Source organism: Diabrotica undecimpunctata, chromosome 1 (genome assembly GCF_040954645.1).
Source record: "Diabrotica undecimpunctata isolate CICGRU chromosome 1, icDiaUnde3, whole genome shotgun sequence".
Lineage (NCBI taxonomy): Eukaryota > Metazoa > Arthropoda > Insecta > Coleoptera > Chrysomelidae > Diabrotica > Diabrotica undecimpunctata.
In genome coordinates, this window is record NC_092803.1 from 130,217,831 (window position 1) to 130,234,716 (window position 16,886).

The window sequence follows — 16,886 nt, forward strand, 5'->3', positions numbered from 1 at the left end:
TAAACCTGGTTACCTGCGGTGATAATTTTGTTCACATTCCGTACGTATTAAATTACTAGACACAACTACAAAAACCAAAAAATGTATATTATATAGAATAAAAGTACATCTTTGGATGATGAGGGCATATTTACCATTAAAATAAAAATCAACTTACACGAAGAATAATGAGAACGAAATGTTAAAAACATATATTCATCAAAAGTATAATTTTCTTCACAATTAGATATAAGTTTGTCCAACAACAACCACCAATATATCCAGGACTTTTCTCTTTCTACAGTCTTAAACATTGCCAAATAGTGTACATAATAAAAGCAAACAAAAACTGTTTTTAGTTTACACAGCAAATATGTAAGAGTTCAACCATTACATGCATTTCCACCATGCTGCCCTCTATTGTAATTTCTTTGCATTTGGTCTATATAGTGATGGTAATTTTCAACAAGTTTAATCATAGAATCAGGTAAAACGGGCTCCAACATTTTAAAGTTATTTTAAATTATTAAATTATATGAAGTATTCAACCCTAAAAGATCTGCAAAGGCGGCATCAGACAGCTCGTGAAATAGCGCTCGTCGGTGGTTCACGTCGCCAAAGAGAAACAGAAACGATAAACTGTGTAAAGGAGAGAGACCACGCATGGCACCTCATGTAAACGTGAAGTTAATAAATGTTTACTTTTTGATAACTATCCCAATGAAGCGTGTCCCCTCGAGATCATGGTTTAATCGACCAGTGTTGCCTGCAAAAATGTTGGTAAGTTGGATAATTTATACAATGATATAAATTCCAACGCAACTTCGTAGGACCATTTCACAGTAAAATTACCATGACACTGGCCGTATCTGTCTCTAGTCACGTCGGAAGGTTTGATCGGGTAAGTTACCTGCTATAAATCACCTTCCATTTTCTTTGATCTGTGTTCATTTACCGACAAATAATGGGAGTATAAGCGCTGGCCATAAATAATCAGTTTTGTCATATCCCAGTGATCGTGAACCACAAATATTTAGGGTAAAACCGGTATTCCACGTTAGGTTGGTTCACATTTTTATATTTTGTCTTTTCCTATTGTGTATTTTCTATCTCTCTTCGAACGCCGCTCCATGTTCTGTGAGAGAAGGTTATGCGTACTTCTGTGTATGTTTACCGGAGAGCACACAGGTGTCGACATTATTCACTTGCAGCATTATTTTTAAAAGCATCAACGTGATTTTTATTCTCATTTAAGTCTTGAGAAAAAAGTCCATGAAATATTTTCTGAAAAAGAAAGAAACATTATCACAATAAAATAAAATTAAAAAACTAAGGAAACTAATAAATCATAAAATTGATACGCAGTGTACAAAAATGATACTTACATTTCCATACAACATTTTCGCCATTTCTACTAAAAGACGCATGTTGACGAGCAGAAAAAAACCAATTCTCTTACGGTCTGGATCTTGTTTTAATATATGCCAGTTAAATAATCAATTTTGTGCAGGAACTATCTAAAGTCAAAATTTAGCTGAAGATAATAATAAAAGGTATGTCCTAACAGATATCATTGTCTAAAATAAAATCACGATATACTCCCTTACCTATTACCGATTTAACTTTAACACAGTACCCAAAAAATACCACAAATCCTAACCTTATGATTAATGCATTCAAAGAAATTATGGAGAAGTATCCAAATCACCACATAATATACACAGATGCATCAAAAACTGAAAATAACCATGCCGCAGCCTTCACAAATAAAAATTACAAAAATATGCCATTAGAATTCCACAGCACTGCAGCATTTACACCGGGGAAACCACAGCGATATTAGAAGCTATCAAAAACTCCTCTTCAACGACTGAAAATAATATCGTAATCATCACAGATTCACACGGCACAATTCATGGAATTAATCAACTTTTCCCTAGCCATCCAATTGCACAAAATATAAGAAATGAACTTACTGCACTACACCATATAAATAAAAATGTTACATTTATCTGGATACCTTCACACATTGGCATTAGAGGCAACGAGGAAGTTGATAAATTGGGATTAAAATCCATCAGAAATGAAAATGTTCCAGAAATTACTAAATATCCCCACACCGACCCTAAACGACAGTCCATGAATCATATAATAAAATTATGGCAAGCAACCTGGGACACAACAAACTCTAAATTGAAAACAATAAAGCCTCGAGTAAACGCCAGCCTACCACAACAAGGAAAAAGAAAAGAGAGTAATCGTAAATCGTCTTCGAATCGGCCACACAATACTAACACACCAACACCTTCTAAATACAAAACCAGCTCCGATTTCTACCTATTGCTCTACTCAACTTACCGTGAAGCATCTGATAATCGACTGTCCGCAGTTCCAACCTCAGAGAACATGCCGAGGAATTAGTGGAAACCTGAGAAGTGCGCTTACGACAAATATCTCGGATTTATTGCAGTTTCTAAAAGACATAAACATTTATAATAAACTTTAATTTATCAAACTGTACTACTGTGTATGTCCCCCCACTAATAACCCTTGGTGGTTGATGTGGGTTCTCTATGTTTAAATAAAAAAAATCACGATAATTGGAAAAACATTGAAGATACAATCTACTTTAAGAGGAATACTTACTCTATCTTCACTAATAAATACTGAAAGATAGCGAAGATGTAAAGCTCAACAAGGACTGAAATAGGTCTAGCGAGAATTAGCGGCGGAGCAAACAATTTACAGAAAATAATAGTTACAATTGAAAAAGTAATTACAGCGGTTATCCAAGTATAGTCTCGGGACTTGACTGCAGCATCAACGGAGAAACTGAGGACTTCTGAGATGTAAACTTGGTTAAAATGGAATGCGAAGGATGAATGTCTTTATACCTTTGTACACCATATAATGTAAACTAAATTTAAACGAACAATTTTTAACGGGTTTTTACCCACATATTTAGTGGCTCAATACATGTACACTGATGATGGAATATGGATTCCGAAAACGTTTTGTGATATAGCCCGATTTGGTTTTTAAATTATATACCTTTTATAAAGGATTTTTAATAAAATTTTTTGAAAATACAATTGTGTCACATGTAAACAAAAACTGCAAACAGATAAACAAAACACTAAAGTTAAGCGTCCACAGGTCCACATCGTACGCATCGGACGCATCATATTCATCGGATTTTAGTTTGTCTTGTATAAAAACTATGTATCTGCGTCCACTGAAGCTCATCGTACGGATGCCATCATCAACAATGCCGAAGGGTTGATTCCACGGGCAACTGTTGCGATGCATGACGTCATACGGAATTCCGATCAGTGGACGCACTCCGCTCGTTTTGTTCACGATTTCGCATGGTCGCAAGGTCCAATGGGAGCTAATCTACGGCTATGTGCATTTGACGATCGTCTTGTCAATACTGCTTTATAGGTTTAAAGTTAATAATGTTCGAAATATTTATCTTTTATTGAGAAAAATGGTAATATTTAAACAGCTGTGGATTAGGTTTTCAATGTAAAAAAATGTGGCATTTTTAAATAATTTAATATCTTTGACATAGGTATATTAAATATACAATGTGATCACTATTTGCAAATACAATTTTTTTTCATTTTTTTAATTGATACACCCTGTATATTAGTATTGCATTTTGTGGTAAATATTACAAGCTTTCTTTTGATATCAGATTGTATGTACCTAGCATGTTTTGTTTTGTAGATATTTAAAAAAGAACTATATATTTTACGTTTTTGCAGATATTTTATTAACAAACAGATACATTAAAATATCAAAGATGACAATAAAAATTTAACAAAAGATTAAAATAAAACGTATGCTATAACTTAATTATAGTACAACTTAATTCAATTTAGTAACTTTAAATTTCTACCCTAACAACTTTTCCGTACCAATATTAATTACATTTATTATACTGGCGTCGGCAAATCCGATCGCTGCAATATGAAAAATTAATCCGATGCGTACGATGCGTACGAAGCGGATCTATGGACGCTTAGCTTAAATCCCCAATCCCCTATCTATTCCATTTCTGAAAAAACAGAGACTAAAAGAAATATAATTTTGCCACCCATAAACAAAAACTGAAAACTGAGAGAGACAAATCCGCTACCTTTCCCATTTCTGTTTTACAATAATTTTTCGTTGAGCATAGGGAAAGTGCTCGGCACCATAAGAAAGTAACGGAAAACGGTAGTATATGAAGAAATGTAATTAAGAAATCTGACCACGTGTAGGGATCATCATCATCATTGGTACTACAGCCCTATAAAAGAGCCTCGACCTTCATAAGTCTATTACGCCAGTCAGTTCTATCGATTGCCATTTGTTGCCAGTTTGCTGCGCCTATTTGTCTACCATCCTCATCTACACCATCCCTCCATCTGAGTTTTGGTCTACCCCTACTTCTTTCCCACAGGTTGTGACATAAGGATTCTTATAGGAGGGTTGTTCTGCTGTGATCTTGCCAGATGTCCTGCCCATCTTAGTTTTTCTATTTTTATAAAGGATACTACGTCTTTACCACTAAATATATGTTTATATCTGTGATATATCTCATAGTTGTACCTCCTTCTCCAAACACCATTTTCACAGATGCCACCAAATATTCTTCTCAGGATCCTTCGTTCAAATATAAGCAAGAGATTTTCATCTGCCTTGGAAATGGTCCATGTCTCCGACCCATATATCAACACTGGTTGTATAAGGGTTTTGTATATGGTTATTTTTGTTTTTTAGTCTTAAGTTTCTGCTTCTCATATGTCTACTCAGTCCAAAATAGCATTTGTTTGCTAGGATTATTCTTCGCTTGATTTCTTCCGTCATGACGTTCTCCTTGGTGATCAGGGAGCCTAAGTATGTGAATTTGTCCACCACTTCAAAGGTAGAATTATCAACCGTGAATTGATGGCCGATGTTTCTGGCTCTATTGTTGGGTGTTGATGCCGTTATCTTAGTTTTATTTTCATTTAGTTGCAGGCCCATATTTTTTGAAGCGTTTGACAAGGTGGTATACATTTCTTCTAGCTTGCGTGTTGTGCGGGCAACTAGATCAACATCATCTGCATATGTCAAAATTTGGGATGATTTATTAAAAATGTTTCCTCTGCTGTCTATTTGGGCATCCCTGACCGCCTTTTCCAAGGTAATGTTGAAAAGGACACACGCCAGCGCATCTCCCTGTCGCAGCCCAACATGCGTTTCAAATGCCTGTGATTGTTCGCCCTGTATTTCGACTTTCCAAACAACTTTACGCATTGTAGCCTTAACCAATCTTATCAGTTTATCGGGGATATGGAATTCATCCATGGCTTCATACAATTTATTTCTTAGGACACTATCATAGGCCGATTTAAAATCTACGAAAAGATGGTATGTGTCGATATTGTAGCGTGATTAAATAAAACGAGCGGTTCGAATTTATATACATATATTTATTTATAACTTTACAGTTCGGTAGTATCTTAACAACTCCCCTACTTCTAACATTGTAACCTATATATACTACAGTTACTGTATCGAGAATATTCTGGCGTTGTCCCACCTCTAATTCACCTACGTGACCGGTTATTCTCTCTCGCACTCGATACGCCGCGAACTTTCGAGAGTATTAGAGATGCAATGCAACCGTTACCTGGGCCATGCCAAAAGTATGTTCGTAACACTGCTCCCCTCTTAAATCTGATCGTCCCGATCAGCAACTCCGGTAGGCACAGCATGGCGGAATCTACAGGACTCTCCAGCTCTGCATGAACCCTTTAGAAAGAAATAACAGTCTACTGACTTTGAAGGATACGATCCCATCGGGTTAATGCAACACACAGTAATTCGTACGCCGGTGTCTCGGAAGATCACTTCAAGCATGCTTCTGACAATCTTCCAGTCCAGATTATCTAGTGCATGGCCTATCTTGGGTAAGGCCAAATTCTTGATGTCGTAATTGCACACAATTTTCTTCAAATTAGTTAGAGCACGCCATATATCCTCGTAGCTTGCCCTGTCTGTATAAGACTTCCTGGTCACCATATACAGCAAAGATCGGGAACCATCTTCTAATCTCAGTACTCTTCCAACTTTAGGCTGCTGGTTTTTTAACTCGTCCAAACGACCGAATTTCTTATAAAATACGGATGAGATTCCTTTAGCCATCTCAAGATCTTGAGCAACACAGTGGGCTAGAGAGACGTTATGCGGAACACTAAAAAGATCCTGCTGAACTTCTGTGGTTACGCCGAATCTAGCACTCTTTCTCTCTGCGTAATTTGTCATAAATTCATTAAAGCTTGGTCGCCGGTCATCTTTGATCTCATGTTGAAGGGTTCGTGCTTCTTCTGTTTCATTTGAGCCAGCATATGGTGCAAGACGATTTATGTGAACTACTTTTGGTTTACCTTTCGGCAACTTCTTAATTCGGTATATTACGTCATTTATTTTCTTTTTAATTTCATACGGACCTTCCCATTGTCTTTGTAGTTTGGGAGACAAGCCTCGACGACGTTGTGGATTATAAAGCCAAACAAGATCACCTACTTCATAGCTTTCACTCTTGCATCGAGAATCATATTTATTTCCATCATTCGTCTCTGGAAGTGGACCTGCAATGTCGATTGCTACTCTTTCCATAGGACTACCAACATTGTACTGTTTCATGGGTGCCCTCTTTTTACCAACTGGACCATTACTGGTTGCACACAGTTCACATTTCCGGCACCATCTTCTTACATCATCTTTACAGTTCACCCAATAGAACCGTTCTCGAACCTTTTGCAGAGTCTTCGTAATACCAAAGTGTCCACCTGATGAACCGTCATGCAACTGACGTAAAACTTCTGACACTTTACTTTTAGGTACAATCAACTGAAGCTTAGTTTCTGTACCACCATCGTTCTCAAAGGTTCTATACAGAAGATCATCTTTCAGCACTAGGCAATTCCATTGGCTCCAGTAACACTTGACTTCTGGACTACATGCACTAATGTCTTGCCAAGAAGGTCTTCCACTTCGACGCATCCAATCCAATACTCTTTTTATACATGGATCATCTGCTTGAGCGTCTTGTAGCTGTTGAGGCTGCCATTGATCATTAATGACGGCGGTTCGTCTCACGGGGCAAAGTCGTTCTTCTAATTCAAGACAATGATTACGATTTGCACTGTATGCCCGTCTTGACTGAGCATCATCATTTGAATGACTCTTTCCAGCCCTGTGTTCCATTTGTTCTAGCTTTCTGACTGTTGTATTATTTTCTTGCAATTTACGGCGAATGTGACCTACGTCGCCATCATTCGAACATCTGGTTTCGTGTCTCTTCGGCATCATGTTGCGAACTACTTTCCGTACGATTTCCTCCAGACGTTTCTCGTTTTGTTCGTCGCTCTCTTCAGAGGTTCGTACTCGATAGCTCCGTGAAACTTGACTAGCTGTTTCATGTTCCAAGGCAATAGCGAGCGCTTCATCTAAAACTTTCGGTCTTGCTAGTCGTAAAGCTTTCTGTAGTTCAATGTCTCTTAACCCATTGACGAAGGCATCTACAGCGATTTCTTCCAAAACGTTGTCTGGTGCCTCTGGATAGGCCAACAGCGCTATACGAGCAATATTTGCTTCAAATTCTTGCAAACTCTCACTTGCTCGTTGGATTCTACTTCTTATTTGTACTTTGTAGACTGGTTGTAGATGGGCATCTCCATAACGTTTATCTAGTCGAGTGAACAAGGTCTGGTAACATTTTTCTTGACCCTTAGGAATTGATCTTAGGATATCCGCAGCATCACCTCGTAAAGCAGCAGTCAAGGAAACAGCTTTTTCTTGTTCTGTCCAATGATTGGCTGTTGCAATAGCTTCAAATTGTCTGAGGTATATGGACCAAGAGGACTTTCCATCAAATGGTGGCAATTTGAATCTCATATGATGTGTCATTTCGTCTCTCGGTGATTCTTTTTTCACTACCGGATCTAAGGCTACCGTATTAACTGGTGGTAGCACTTTTGTGTTACTTATCATGGTCTCTAATTGTTTGATCTTCTCTTCTACTTTATCGAATGTTCTTAAGACTTCTTCAAATTTCTCATTGTTTTGAATACATATTTCTTTAATTATTTGTGAAGTCTCGTCGAATCTTCTAAATACATTTTCGAATGTTTCATCGAATCTTTTGGGAACATTCTCTAATTTATTATCATCTCTTTTAGAAGATTCTTTTATCATTTGAGAGACGTTTTCAAATTTCTTATCATTTTTTCTGAAACTCTCTTCGATCTTCATTAAAACTGCTTCTTCTGCTGACTGAAAATGGAATGTCTCTGGGTCATCTCCATTCTTGTTAAGAATATTCTTCAGTCGTTCTTGGAGGATCTTCTTGGACCCGCTGCAATCTTCATCGCGTTCTTCTAGCTGCTCACGCAACTGTTTTACTGAGAGTTGTACTAGCAGCATCTTTGGTCAGGCACGCGTACTTTTTAAAATGTTCAAAAGTCTTTTTCAAAAGTCACTGCTGAATTTATTTTTAAACAAATCAATTATCCTTACACCGTGACACCACTGTAGCGTGATTAAATAAAACGAGCGGTTCGAATTTATATACATATATTTATTTATAACTTTACAGTTCGGTAGTATCTTAACAACTCCCCTACTTCTAACATTGTAACCTATATATACTACAGTTACTGTATCGAGAATATTCTGGCGTTGTCCCACCTCTAATTCACCTACGTGACCGGTTATTCTCTCTCGCACTCGATACGCCGCGAACTTTCGAGAGTATTAGAGATGCAATGCAACCGTTACCTGGGCCATGCCAAAAGTATGTTCGTAACAATATTGAATTCATTAGTTTTTTCCAGTATTTGCCTTAGCACAAAGATCTGGTCTGTTGTTGATCGACCAGGCCTAAAACCACTTTGATATTCGCCAAGAAGCTCCTCTGAATATTCACTCAGGCAACCATATAAAATACTCGAAAATATTTTGTATGCTGTATTAAGGAGGGTTATTCCCCTATAGTTTCTACATTCTAATTCATCGCCCTTTTTGTGTAGCGGGCAAACGATCCCAATACACCACTCTTCTGGGATTTATTTCTCATTCCAGGCTCTCAGTATGATTTTATATATATGATTAGTCAGAGTAGCACCTCCACATTTAATAAGTTCCGCGGAACGTGTAGGGATAAGGGCGAATATAATGACCTTAATTATGTGCTAAAATAGAAATCAAAAAAGAAAATCACAAATAACGTAATCTTTGCTTGGGATGAATGATGTCAATATCTATCAGGTAGATTTTTTGAATTGAATTGAATAGAAAAATGTTGTGAATTTATTTATGATATTATTTCAATGAATTCTTAACACTTTTAAAAAAATATTTGTGGAAAATACTAAAAAAATTAAATATATATGCAAGTAATAATTATTTATAGTAAATAAATTGCGAAGTGCTTATCTTTAATTACATTTAGTATATTGATGTAATTGCTGTTAGTACATCTAACTGTATTAAATGAGTTTTTATTTTTTGTATACTTTACGTCATTTACTGTAAGTCGGTAATTACTTGCCAATTTCAAAATCTTTCAATTAGTTATACTAGAGACAAGGTCAGGAATAAAAAAGTAATTAAACGATGATGATCATTCATTGTCACTTCCTACTTACTGACTTATTCTGACCCCGCTTGCTTATTGTTATTAAATAAATAGTTATTGCAATATTACTCCTATTTGAACTTTTTGTCAACGTTGCACAAAGGAATTATTGATCATCATTAGCCGTTTTGACTCCACCCCTGATCATAGGCCTCCCGTAAATAATTCCAATGCATCCGATCTTGAGCACCGTGAATCCAGATGCGCTTGATGTCGTCCAGCTACCTTATAGAATTATTAATCAACTAGAAATTAGAAGAGACACACACATAAATACACCTATACTTAATGATATAATATTTAAATAATATATGGTTGAATGCTCGAATATACGAACCTTACAAATAAAAGGCAGATATCGAGCACAGTTTTTTATTAAATCTTTCCCAAGTACTTTCGCTCTTAGAGCAATCTTCAGGGGCATTTCGTCAAAAATGTTGCCTATCCAGCACGTCAGAGAATTATATACATACATATACACAAAAACTACCACTAGACAAAGGACAAACAGTTTTGAAATTATTTCGAAGCCACATTGGGGGCAATGAAAGGAGACAAAATGTTACTTAGATGGGCAGTTACAATTATGGTGATCTGCACATTTCAAAAATTCTATGGTAAACTGAATATTAACCACAAGTAAAACTGACCACTAATATAGGAAAAGCCAACTGATGAGATATGAAATTATATTAATTACCATATATAGACTGGATAATCCAGATCTCACACTCAAACATGTTAGTGATAATTTAGGCGTTACTTTGGAGTAATACCCGGCATTAAACAAAAACATAACGAGAATGTTAAAAACGAAAATGGAGAACTGATGATCAACTTCTGCACGAATAACGAACTAAGAATAAACAACACATTTTTTGACCACAAAGACCAATACAAATATACATTTAATAACACCCGTAGACAAAGATCTATGATAGATAATGTTATAACCAACATAGATATACATTCATTGAAAATAATCGCCGTAAGATGCCTTAACTCAGCAGATGTAAGAAACAATAGCCTAGTATTATGTAAAATAAGAATCATCTTGAAACACTTCCTACCCAAGAGAGTGGCACCAACACAAACAAAAATCAAAGTCGAAGGACTAAATACGGAATCCACGGAATACTTATACAGGAAAAGAATATCAGAGAAGATCGCTGGGAATGAAATATTAGAAAACGATAACATCGAGGAAAGCTGGGAAAAACTCAAAAATAACATAATTAACGCAGCAACAGAATCACTTGGAGAGAGAAAAGTAAAGAACACTAACATATCAAAAAAGAAAACACCATGGTTTAGAGAGGAAGTAAAGACAAAATGTGAAGAAAAGAGGAAAGCCTTTTTACAATACAGAATACAACAAACGCAACAAGCATACAACCACTATAAACGAATCAGAAATGAAACGAATACTTTGGTTAAACAAGTAAAAAAGGAACACTGGTAGAACTTCCCAAAACAGATGGAACATACCTTCTACAGAACACAAAAAGACATATGGTGAAGGATCAGAGGACAAAGAAAAGAGATGAATGAACTGATAAACACGAAACACATTCAGAAGGAAACATGGGTAGACTACTTTCGATCCCTATTTGCTAAAAGTGACGATAATGAACCGCCAACAGCAGAGGTGACGAAAAACGAAGAAATAAATATTGAGGAGGAAGAGGTAAAAGGAAGCATTAAGGAAATTAAAAAATAGAAAATCACCAGGAGAGGACAACATACTGAACGTACTCCTAAAGTACGGAGGACCAGATCTGACCAAACAACTATTAAAACTAATCCAAAAAATAATAGAATAAAACAGACTTCCTTAAGAATAGAGATCAAGCATCCTAATACCTCTCTTCAAAAAGGGAGACAAATCGGACCCGGAAAATTACAGAGAAATTAATTTAATAAACACAACACTAAAATTAACAACCAAAGTGATAACAAATAAACTGAATGAGATTATAACACTAGCAGAAGAACAACAAGGTTTTAGGTCGGAAAGATCATGCACCGACGCTATATTTATGAGGCAAGTGCAAGAGAAATCATTAGAATACAACAAACCGGCAATATCTATGTTTCGTGGACCTTAGGGGGGCATTTGACCGGATCAAATTAAAAGACGTTATCCACTTACTGTACGCAAGAGAGACACCTCTAGGAATAATCAAAACGATTGAAAATATCTACCAAAACAACACAATAAAAGTAAAAGTTGAAGAAGAACAAACCGATCCTATTGAAGGCTCTTATCCCATTGCCCATTGGCTATGGGATAAGACAGGGAGATTCCCTGAGTCATATATTGTTCAACCTGATTATGGATGAAATAAAAAAAAGTAAGAACTAAAAAAGGATACCAAATGGAAGAAAAACAACTTAAAATAATCTGCTATGCAAACGACGCAATACTACTCTCTCAAAGTGAAGATGATTTACAATGTATACTGCACCAATTTAATATAATATAACCGTCAGAAAATTTTACATGTTAATTTTCCCAAAAAGTCAAAATGCATGGTTACAACAGCAAATTTACTTCTTCTTCTTCAGTGCCTTATCCGGTCCGGATGTTGGTGATCATCAAGGCTATCATGGTTTTGTTGACTGCTCTGCGAAACAGCTCCGCTGAGGTCATCCCAAACCATTGTCGGAGATTTTTCAACCACGAGATACGACGGCGTCCCGGTCCTCTTCTGCCAAATACTTTACCCTGCATAACAAGTTGAAGAATTCGATATTTTTCCTCGTTCCGCATCACGTGGCCGAGGTACTCAAGCTTACGTTGTTTAATTAAATTAAGCACTTCTTTTTCTTTTGTCATGCGCTGTAGGACCTCAACGTTGGTGACATGGTCCACATAAGATATTTTTAGTATCCTATTTACTAAGATGTAAATTGGAGCGGGAAGGTCAGATAATAGAACAAGTGATGGAGTTTAATATCTAGGCATCACATTATCTAGCTACGGAAAGCTCGAAACTAAAGTGGAAGATCAAGTGAATAGAGCAAACAGAGCCGCATGCTGTCTAAATGAAACAATATGGAGAAATAAAAATATCGGGAAAGAAACGAAAGGCAGAACTTACAAAACAGTCATCAGACCAATAATGACATACGCGGCAAAAACAAGACCTGTCACAGAGAGTACAAAAAGGATGTTAGATGAAAGCAGAGATGAAAAATTGATGGTAAGACAATGTGAGACAGAGCTAGAAGTACAGGTATACGACGTAGATGCAAGGTGGACAACATTAAAAACTGAGTAAGAATTAGAAGAGTAGAATGAAACGAACATATAAGCCGATTGACAACAAATAGAGTCGTAAAGACGGCAAGAGACGGTTCCCCAATAGGAAGACGATCAGTAGGAAGACCACGAAAACGATGGAACGACAACTTACTGGAGGCAAAGTGAAAAACAGTCATGTCTATATGAAAAGAAGAAGAAAAGAAGTTTGGGGCAAATGAAGTGGACACAGAGTGTAAATGTAAAAACGAGACTAAACAAGAGAGTGGTGTAGTCAACCAACCACTGTCTAACAGAAGTTTTTCCGAAGTTAACTAATTTTCCGTAACTTGAAAAAACGTTTCGTGGCTTATTTCAGATGCCCCTGAAGATGCTCTGAGAGCGAAAGTACTTAGGCAAGATTTAATAAAATACTGTCCTCGATATCTGCCTTTTATTTGCAAAGTTAATATAATAATACATGAACAACTATAAATTCTATCAACCGACCGCTAAGCACTGGGGAGCCTTTAAACTGAGTAATAGCAATCTTTTGATTGGAAAAATTCATTACAGCACTGTAAGCCTCCGAAGCCTATGATTTGGAATTCTCAAATTCTCAGTTATCCTCCAATTTGTAACATATGCTTTTTGTAGATCATTGTTATCTACCTGTAATAATTGTTCTCAAGGACACCATTTTCTTTTTCTTTTCCTACCTAAGCAAAATATTTATTCCCCATCTTCCACCTCTTATTCTCGTAACGTATCCTGATGTGAAGTTGTTTGAACGATCTTGTTAGATCTGGTTTTCGATACAAATCTTTCTTCCACTGTAACTTTTTTAAATGTCTTTTTCAGTGCACTAAGTACACACATATTTAGCGAATTTTCTTCTTTTTGGACACTGCTTCTTTTTGGACAAAAATCCCATAATTATAGATAAAAAGCCATTGTTATCGTTCCATTTTATTTGTAAACACTCATCTGGTCTATACTCGTGGGAAAACTTACAAACTTTTTAAACATATTAAATTACTTAAAATATAAAATTTCACTCATTATGGAAATAGAGACGAACAAACACATTGCATGTTTAGATGTTTTAATGAAGATCTTTTTTTGTAAGACAAAATAGAGAATTCATAAAAGTATAAGCCTATCATACGAACCAAATATATGAACCTTTTAGCATGTTTTATTAAATTCTCAGGGATTTTAGGGTTTCACAAGAAAATCATAATAAGGGCCAAATAGATGTGCAGTTGTTGATGGTCAAACGACAACTTCTTAAACTAAAACTATTTTATACTGTGTGTATTAATCTCGGTCTGTGTATATTAAATAATATTAACATACACTTAATTTTCTGAAGCTGTTTGCTTGTAGCATCTTAAAGCAATTACTATTTTTATTTGGAATAAACCAAAATTTAAGTTTAAAATAAGTTTATTAACGTTTCAATTTCCTCTTCGGAAATTGTTTTCAAAATATCCGAAGAGAAAATGAATCTTCAAAAAACATAAAAAACGGCTTCAGCCACCAAAAAAATCAAAAAAATACTAACAAAAACTGGCGCAAGTCACCAAAAAAATTAACAAAATTAAAAAAAAAATCCGGGCACGTAGGGCTCAAACCCTTAAGCACCAAGTCTTCGAACAAGCCGTAGCTCAGAGCGGAGGCTTGAGTCAACAGGAGGACAACAGGAATAAAGCGTCTCACCATAGCCTGAATTTTGAATCGGTTAGAGAACCATGTTGGAGTTATCTTACTCAGGACTCCCACACGAAGAGCATTGTCTGATAGTGTGCCCTATCGTGCGTCAGAGTACTATAGGGGGTAAAGGGATGGTCTGGAGTATTGGAGCGCGGTAGAGTGATTCCTGTTTTAAACACGAATTAATACACCTCTCTCCCATGAATTGTTACACCCGAACGTTTTTCTAAGGGGTAAACAAGTCTCACAGGCTGGGGTTTAATCAAATTCCTTCCTTAAAGCTTTGCCTTTAGTTAGCAATTAGTCGAAGTCACGAAGAAAACTCTACCCCTTGCCACATGACCTTTGATGTATGTAGCAGTAGCAGATGAAGCATTAAGAAGAAATTATTCCAGAACACAATATCTTCTTCTTCTTAGAGTGCCATATCCCTACGGAACGTCGGCGACTACCATGCTTTTAATATTTTTATAATATTTATATATATAAACCCAGAAAATAAAATATAATCAAAAATCACCAAAAATCTGCACCGCGTAACCAGAAAGAAAAAAAAATCTAAAAATCAAGATGGTAGTGGTGTATGATTTTTAATTATTTTATTTAATTTTAACCTATTGAATAGACGAGCCGCTACTGTACAGATTAGATCGTTTACAAAATCTACTTCCTCTGTAGCCAACAAACATTTGGACTGAAAAATTATCATGAAATTACAAAATCTATTATTTAGTATAATTTGGTACATGCATTGCATGTTGAATTTAAAGGACAAACGTTAGTAATGAAACAACCAGTTTTTATTATTATTTTAAATTGTTGGTTACATACTGTTCTTTTATTACACTGAAAAAAAAAAGACGAATTCATGTTGTTTGAAGGTGACTATGTTTATTTAATAAAAAACTGTGTTAAAGTAGGAAAATAATACATAAACTGTAGGTTTGATATATTCATTAAAATAATATTAAAAACCAAACCAGAACATTTTCATCTTATTTAGGTATATATGAATAGACCACAACACTTGCCCCAGATGAAGATATTGACGACATTTAAACAAGCTAAAAAACGTCGTGAAGAAAATGCCATAAAAAAGCTAGTATATATTATTATAAACTTTAACGCCAAATGAAAGAAAACTGAGAATGCACCACATTTGAGAGATATTGTCGGGTCATTTTACTTATGCATTAGAAACAACAGAGATTATCTCGTACAGTTTGCCAGTAGTAAAAACAATCTAGTGATAACAATTACACTTTATAAACACCACCCAGGAAGGTTACAACGTGGACTAGTCCAAATAAAGAACACAAAAATCAAATCGACCAAATACTCATGCGGAAAAGATGGAAAACCTCAGTAATAAAGTTAAAAGCCATGCTTAGAGCATACTGTGGATCAGATCATAAGCTGCTACAAATAAACTGTAGGCTCAAACTACAAAAAACTAGAAAAATTAATCAAACAAAACAGCCAAGGGTAAATAATGCAGACGAATTTCCTATGAAACATATAAACCACAAATATTAGAATACACAAAGAAAATAAGGAATGGAATGGAATGCACAGCGCATAAAGAAAGAAATAAAACTTACGCTATACTACATCACAAGAACAGGAAACAATACTCAATAAATAGCAGAGCTAAGCTGGAAAATAAAATATGTGTGCATCAGAGATAAAAACAGCCAATTAAATAACGTATATCAAGATCTGAAGCAACATGTAAACTACCATGAAAGTCATGAACTATTTAAAAAAGTTAAATATTTGGTCTGCTACTTCAAGCCATAACTTCAACCCATTCAAGACTATAATGGAGAAGTAAAAACTGACATAGAGAACGTTGTAGAATCCAGGAAAAATTAGTACTCAGAATTATACAAAGACACTTAACAAGATGCATGACTCAAGCACGGTTCTTAAACAGCTAAGAAACAAAAAAATCCCGGGATAGATAGCTGGCATACCAGCGTATACTCTAATACCAATGGGCAAGGTTTGTATAGATGTAATTCTGGATATTTGCAACATAATATGGATCAAACCGTTTCTTAGGTCAGCTGGCCAGTTACTTTTGAGTCTTCTATTGGCATTATGTTCTATTAGAGGTTGAAGTAGGGGGTTACGATTAAGGGATTGTGATTCCAATCCTTCATGGTGTTTCGTGCTATATTTAGACATCCTGTATGGACGGGATTCTTAGGTCTTCATGAAGCGTTAGGTTTGACATATACCAGGGTGCATCAGTTATCGTTTACAGTA

General features: G+C 35.8%; 1 protein-coding gene across 1 annotated transcript in view; it reads left to right on the forward strand.

Moving 5' to 3' along the window:
- Positions 1-16,886, forward strand: part of LOC140431776 (venom carboxylesterase-6-like) — an 83,800-nt gene that overhangs the window by 39,725 nt on the left and 27,189 nt on the right. The window lies entirely within an intron of this gene.